The following is an 8,609-nucleotide window of genomic DNA, read 5'->3' as shown; positions in this document are numbered from 1 at the left end:
TGTCGATATGACCATGTTCGAGATACTCAAGACTTATTGGCAACAAAAGATAAATAGAAAACCATCCAATTGTTCCCCCTCCCCAATTAAAAGAAACAGCAAATAAAAAAATAATGCGATTCGAATTTCAAATCGGTGTTTAAATTTTTTAAAAATCAGCATTGGTAGTTTCTTTTTAAAGTTATTTTATGATCTTCCATACATGAAAGCCCCTTATTTGTTTTTATTATGAATATCTACTACATCGTTTACGAATAATTTTACTTTAAAATATCAGCCACACAAAAGTTAGCCTATGTATTATCAGCCCCTGGTATATATGCAGATGTATCACTTGAACGAAGAACACGCTTATGACTGGGCAGGTACAAATATTATTAAAATTTATGGAATAAACAGCGACCCTGTAAAAATTCAAGAAATTTAAACGATGGGCTCTACACCTTCGGTCATTATGGTCATTGGTAGATCGAGGGAAAACAAACGGTGATAAGTACTGAAAAGAACGGAGGAAATGCAACGCAAACTCGTCGTATTATTTCAGGTTTGCATAATATAAACTAACATGGGAAAATAAATATGTCGGATCTCATAAAAAAAAATCGACATAAACTCTTGAATTTAAAACACTTCAAGTCTTGAAAGCTATACATGTTGACATCGCCACTTTACGACGTGTAGGGACACCGCCATCTTTACGTGTAATGCATTATCGCCAACCGAACAGCAATTTGTATTGTTCTACTTGATATTTGCTTCTCTTCACAATAAATCTATATAGCACGCGTTAAAGAAAGTATGCGTTCGCAGTTCATATATATCTACACAATGAAAGGGGACAACTTTTCAGCTTTTCATTCATTCATTCATTCATTTATTCATTCATTCTCTCTCTTCTCCTATTCCCGCGCTCAGCCCCCCCCCCCTCCCCCGGTTGCTTGAATTATCTGTCTAAATGATGGCTTTTAGAAGGATTTGTGATATTCTGATAGTTTGTAATGTGCTTGGCCAAAAAAAATAAGCAGTAGGGACTCCTCTGAAAGCTCTTGTTACTTAACGCTTAGCCACAGTATAACCTGTAGATCCTTTACCCAAGTCCATCTTTATTTGAAAACTGAAGAAAGAAAAAACTAATATGGAATATATTAGCTTCTTCTGTTTTTGCCACATTCTGTGATTGTATACTGTACAAAGGTATCATTTATACTGCTCTGAAGAAACTTCTATGCTGTTGCTGGCCGGCTCGTTCTAGACTGTCATCACATGTAACAGCAAAATGGGTCTTAGTCACGGGAAGTAATACAGTCGGTAATTCTTGGATAATCCAACTCCACTCTGCACCATTTCCTCTAAGCAAGAGTCTCTACTATATGGCGATTTACTGTCAAATCTGTGATGTTGTCCTTACGCCGACCAGCTCAGGGGACACATGATTATACTAAGAGTAACAAAATAGTTCCAGACACTTGGTCCCATCATTTTGTTTATTTTATGACTTCTTAAGGTCAGTCTAATATGTCTTGATTGTAGTTGAAACTTAATAAAATTCTCCGTAAAAATATGTTATGCTATTTTTTTACAAAACGTAAAAATGCCCAAGCTTATCCTTTGTCAAATCGTCAGTGTCAAAGGTGCATAGTTTTACGGGAGTAAGTAAAATCTTGCACGTTGTCTGCAATATCATAGTGTCTAGATGGAAGTGATCGGATTTGAAAAACGCCGGCTATTATGAAGTTGGAATATAACTCTTCATTACGTCTAACGCTAAATTCTCGGAATTAAATCGATTTTTAATCTTCATAAATTGCTCCTAAGCAGAAAATATTAACATTCTGAAGATTTTTTTCTCTCCATGAATTTACTTTATCGCATTATTATATGAGTAACGAAAATGAAGCGGTACCCGTTTATAAAATCACTGACTAATTAAGGGCATAACTAATGTAGGATTCGGTTGGGTTATAGTCATTTTCTTAACGCCATGTTGTGTTCACAAATGTGCCGAATGACTGGTATAATTGGGTAGATAACTTTGTTAACACGCACCACTTATGCTGACTGGAATCCCATATCCCATTCGCGATATTTTGAGACAAACGTAAACACATTTTAAGAACAAACTGACTTTTGTTTGCTTTTTGCAAGTAACTTCCATAATGTAACTGGGTGCTATTTCTTACAATTGGCGTTTATGTGCAAGAACCATAATTTAAATGAGCGTTACTTCTTGCAATTACTTTTGAATGCAACTACCATAATGTGACTGGGTGCTACTTTTTATAATTGCTGTTGTTTGTATCTTCCAATTATGTGACTGGGTGCTATTTTTTTTATAATTATTGTTATTTGTAACTTCCAATTATGTGACTGGGTGCTATCTTTTATAATTGTTGTTATTTGCAACTTCCAATTATGTGAATGGGTGCTGTTTCTTGTAATTGTTGTTTATATGTAACTACTATAATGTGAATGTGCGTTATTTTTTTTACAATTGGTTTAATGATCTTAATAAAGAAGTGAAATTTTCTTTCATAAACAGCGAAATGAATCGTTATGCTTTTTATCATTCGTGCTTTTATTTGATTATAATTGTCTTTTTTTTCTGTTCCCCGTATATGAACTTTTTATTGTATATATTAAATACAACTATCATGCCCGACTACTTGCCAACTCCAACCTTTCGTCAAATTTCGAAAGTAAAACAATTTTCTTTTTTAGGGAAACGATTCTTTTTAATTTTTGTCAATTACTTTACCAACAAAAGTCTTTCGTGAAGATTATTTTGGTTTTATATGCAGCACGTTAGGTGATTTAACAATGATTGTAAAGTTATCGTAGCTAGTACGAAAGTACGCAGTCGGTTATTGTGTGTCCGTGTGTATGTATGTGTCTGTGTATTTGCGCGTGCTTCTTATTTTCAGTGCTTTATTTTAGATTTATTTGCCGCATTTCTCATCTAGATATGGCTTAATTTTTTTATATAACCTTGATCCTTAAAAGGAACAAAGACATTGTAAATGAGGATAACGATGTACGTGCTGAAAATAAGCGGGTGTGTTGGGGTATAGTATACATACATACATACATACATACATACATGAACAACAATAAATATTCTGAGGTGCGTCCTTACAATAAAAATTTAAACAATTATTGACAGAATGCAACCCTGAGAAGTTCAAGTTATTTCAGAAAAAAAAGAAACAGGTAATAATTTACTTGGATTCTGGTAATTACGTTTTATTAATTAATTCCATGACTGAAGTGTGCAATTGATTGTTTCTTTCTTTCTTGCTTTTTAAAACAAAAATAAATAAATAAATAAATAAATGAATAAAATAAAGAAAGTAACGAAGAAAGAACATCGTCATTTAACCCCGTACATGCGAAAAGCAACTGAACCATAACTAGATATTTTATGTTATAAAGCAGGTGTTTAAAGCTGGTACCTACAGTAATCCAAGGAAAATCAAGTAAGAATTGCATTATTTGTATGGCAATGCAATGCTTAACAGCGTACGAGTTTGGGATTCAAGTCCAATTGGTAGTTTTATATAAAAAGCTCAGCAAAAATAACTACATATAATTATTGACAAGTACACTTGGAGAAACACTACACCTTGCGACCCACATTTTGTCCCAATGCGTTGTATTGTGTCAGTTCCCATGGTGACCGTGCTGTTTGTTCGTGGCAGTATAATGATAGTAGAATGTTTGTGTACATTGATCGCGGTAAGGAAAAATTCAGTACATTACTGTATATGAAATCAATACCTACTGAATTATAATTATGGTAGATTGTGGGATTGTGTAAAAACTAGCGAAACGAAGTCATGACGATGTCGCGTGTAATCCAGTGGTACAGAATATTGACCTTTTCAGGCTTCCTGGCATCTCAGATCATGTTCCTTTCAGCAGACGTTTACGGGAACGAGGGATTTAAAAGAAACTGATTGAGCTTTATGGACTATCTGGGTCTCTTATCGACGATTTGGAACACCTCTTTACATTGGTACACGTACTCTATTCTTAACACATTAAGTTATGTCTCATACCAAAACTGTGTTGTTGCGACATAATTTTCTAGTTAGTTAAGTGAACACTCTTAAAGCTGCTGACTCGTGCCATAGAAACGGACTGTCCTGTAAGTTCCTGCTTACTCCCAAGTACAAATTTTCGTAACCCCAAGCGTTAGCGGGAGATATATGTGATACGTTCATGTCAGTAACTTTGTCCGTTACAACTTTAAATAACCACTGGGTGGAAGCGACGAAACTTTTTGATGGGGCCTTGGGTGGCCGATATATCTAAGGGGCTCACTTTTACATATCACTGATATCTCAGCTCTGTCTGCGTGAGTTCGAGTCTCGGCTAGACCAACGTAGATATTTGAGAAAGCTTGCCAGTAGCATCCCAAGGGTTGGTAGTTCTTCTCTTAGTTTTCCCGGGATTAAAGTCATCCTTAAATCAAATTCCACTCTGAGGGTATTAAAGGTCAGACGCATGTGTTCACAAATTTCAAGTAAAATAACATTTTCAGTTATTTTTTTTTCTGACCAAACTTTGTGGAGTTATAGCAGAAAGACGCACCGTGTATGGACAGATTTTGAATCATGTCCCTTGAATGACTGTCATGATGGGGTTGGACTATATAGAAAGGATAACTGTATGGACGTAGCAGAAATATGCAGCAAAATAGTCCATTTAGAAATACCGAATTATGTTCACTCACCATTGCCCGCACGAATAAATGGCAGCGGGGAATCTGTTTATCAGAATTATTTGGCAATAGGTTTGACCACGACGGCATAACTTACAGTCCAAATTCGCTCTGTGTTTACATGGTCATGGCTTTGACCACGACTTCATAACGTTTAGTCCAAATTCTCTCTATCTTGCCATGGTCGTATGTTTGATCACGACTGTATAACTTATAGCCCCATTTCTCTCTGTAACTACATGGCCATGGGTTTGACCACGACTGCATAACTTATAGTTCAAAATATACCCTGTCTTGCCATGGTTGTATGTTTGATCACGACTGCATAACTTATAGTCCAAATTTTCTCTATCTTGCCATGACCCTGGATTTGACCACGACTGTATAACTTATAGTCCAAAATTTACCCTGTCTTGCCATGGTTGTGAGTTTGACTAAGACTGCATAACTTATAGTCCAAATTCTCTCTGTATTTACATGGTCATGGGTTTGACTATTATCACAGAAATTATAGTCCAAATTATCTCTGTCTTGCCAAAGCCATGGGCTTCACCATGATTGCAGAACTTATAGTCCAAATTCTCTCTATGACAACAATGCAGGGAGATGTTCATTTTGCGAAAGTAATCTTCAGCTGCAGAGAGAGGTACATGACGATGTAAATTGCTCGGTACAATTGAGGAACGACATCATTTTGCTATATCCGTTGTTATACTTTGTGTGCATGAGCAAGGTGTTTTAATCATTTACCATTCACTTGAATGATAAATCAACAGATCATTCACGTAATTGTATCAAGTGTTTTCATTAAATATGGTACCACTCGGCTTTATCCTTTAACACACAATATTTATACTTTGTTAAAACTGTATCCATATAATGTAGCAACAATAGTCACTACTGTAATAATATTCTTATGCAGGTGCTTATTTGTGTTGTTACAACGGTAATTTTAGTGTTGTAATGGTATATTTTATTGGCGTAATGGTAATTTTTGCATTACGAAGATAACAATTGTTTTAGTATGGGTAACATTATTGTTGCAATGCTAAATGTTACTTTTACTGTTGCAGATGTAATATTACAAGTGATTTTTCCCCGTTGCAACGATAAAATATACCATAGCATATAAAACTCGTTGCAGTATGTACTGCCTCTACAAATTAGGTCATGTGCACTATACCTAAATATTATGTCACATGCAATATCCCTACAAATTATGTCACATGCTCCATCCATACAAAGTATGCCACATGCACTATCCCTACAATTTATGTCACATGCACCATCGATACAAATTAATGTAATGATAAATTATATCACAAGCACTATCGATATAAATTATGTCATAATGCTCTATCCCTACAAATTATGTCACATGCACTATCGATGCAAATTATGTCACATACACTATCCCTACAAATTACGTCACATGCACCATCGATACAAATTATGCGACAAGCACTATCGATATAAATTATGTCATAATGCTCTATCCCTACAAATTATGTCACATGCACTATCGATGCAAATTATGTCACATACACTATCCCTACAAATTACGTCATATGCACTATACCTAAATATTATGTTACATGCACTATCCCTACAAATTATGTTACATGTATTATCCCTAAAAAGTATGCCACATGCACTATCCTATAAATTATATCACATGCACTATCCCTACAATTTATGTCACATGCATTATACCTACAAAGTATATCACATGCAATATCCATACAAATTATGCCACATGCACTATCCCTACAAATTATGCCACATGCACTATCGATACGAGTTATGTCACATGCACTATCGATACAAGTTATGTCACATGCACTATCGATACAAATTATATCACATGCACCATCCCTGCAAATTATGTCAAATGTACAATACTTAAACATTATGTAGACACTATCCTTAATATTAAAAAGTAAACTATACCGGAAATTTCGGGCATCTTTGTAGAAATTAACGTTTTCTTAAAACGAAGAAAACTTATCTGTTTGTGGAGAATTCATAAATTAATTTGGGGTCCTGTAGAAAACGTATTTTCTGTCAGTCCGTATGTTTGTTCTCCGAACAGTACTTCTTGTAATCAATATAGCTCAGCATTTAGGGCCATTTAAGAAGATGAGCTGATTCTTTCATAAAGTTGGACCGTTTAAAAGTTTTAATAATTTTCATTTTAGACTGAGTTACACCTGTTTCCAATAAATTTGGGATCTTTTCAATATTAGTCTATTGTAACCTGTACATCTCAGGAACTATTTTTAACCTAATCTGTCGCAAATTAGAGTGATCACCGACTTAATAATGTACATGTACCATGTAAGATATTTCGCCACGTCTGCTTCATTTGTCAACATTGCACGCCAACCAACCAACCACCCGTGAGTATATGGGTATAGAACATGTCAGATGCACCCCTCCCATACATATTATAAGAAGAAAGTAAATATTACAACTTTTTTGGCCTCGTGATGCGTCTTGAGGTTATTATCAAGCCGAGAAGGCTTTGGACTTTGTAATATATTGAAGCTTGTATTTAAAAATGCTTTTCTTTTCAAAAGAATTTACACCTGTATGCCTTTATATTTGTGTTGTGTATCTTTTGGAGACACATGTATGTCTTTATCTTTGTGTTGTATGTCTTCTGGGGACACCTGGATACCTTTAACTTTGCGTTGTATGTCTTTTGGAGACACCTGTATGTCTTTAGCTTTGCGTTGTATTTCTTTTGGGGGCACCTGTATGCCGTTATCGTTGTGTTGTATGTCTTCTGAGGACAGCTGTATGTCTTTATCTTTGCGTTGTATGTCTCTTGGTGACACCTGAAGTTAATAGGCACAAAAAAGACAGGATTGTGCTTATTTGCAATTAAATTCTATTCACACATGCTTTTATTTGTGTCAGATGTACGGCCTTCTCAATCGATTGTAAATATTCATGTGTGGCGGTTTCTTATAAACAGCGCATCTGAGAAACTATTAGTAGTATATGCCAACACACTGGGAATTAGGCATGGAGCTGTCACTCTGGATACATGGGGAATGAATAATGGCAATAGTACATAATCACATTCTGGCCTGAAACGGAAATTCGACATGGCGAGGGCTCTCTGACCTCCAACGGGGAATATAATGTTAAAACTATACTTACCTTCCAACACGCCGCCCATAGCTATCAACATTCACTCATCTACCGTTTACAGGGTTGCATGGAAGAAGAAGGGCTTTACAAAATTAGAATTTAAATCTCTTATTGCTGTTATGTATATTTAAATTAATTTTGTTTGTCTGTTAGTTCTAAAATAACTTTTATTCCATTACATGTTATTGTAATGTAATATTGTTTACTGGACTTGAATTTGTTTTAGAATTAAGTTTTGTTCTGTTTGACTTGATTGATTTTTTTTATTTATTTCATTGATGCAAAAACCTAATAATAGAAATACTGTATCTAGTTGCTGACCTTAAAATCAGTGACAGGTTTGGTAAGCAACTTTTTTATTTTTATTTTTTATCTTTATTCTTTCTCTGAGTAAGAATCATCAAGTTGAGTCAAGGTCATACCTGGACTACGTGACGTGCGGCACGTGTTAATTCGTAAACAAACTTTTTTCTTCTCCAGAATGATGAACTCTTTATCCCCGTCCGGGAATCTATTTTGCGTTTTAGTTAGTCTTATAACTGATGTTATGTCGTGCCTTAACACTTGAGAAGTCAGGTTGTTTTATGTTGTGTCCAGTTTGGGGCTGAATTTTTATTTTCTTCAAATTATTGAATTCAAGTGATTGTTTTCCCTGGAAATACAAAAGTCTCTAACTTAATTCTTGGATAAGGATATTTACCGGAATTTATACGGAATGCAAAAACTGGAA

This window comes from Sinohyriopsis cumingii, chromosome 15, assembly GCF_028554795.1.
Source record: "Sinohyriopsis cumingii isolate HCF-2022 chromosome 15, ASM2855479v2, whole genome shotgun sequence".
Taxonomy (NCBI): domain Eukaryota; kingdom Metazoa; phylum Mollusca; class Bivalvia; order Unionida; family Unionidae; genus Sinohyriopsis; species Sinohyriopsis cumingii.
The sequence above is the reverse complement of the archived record's forward strand: the minus strand, read 5'-3'. Positions refer to the sequence as shown.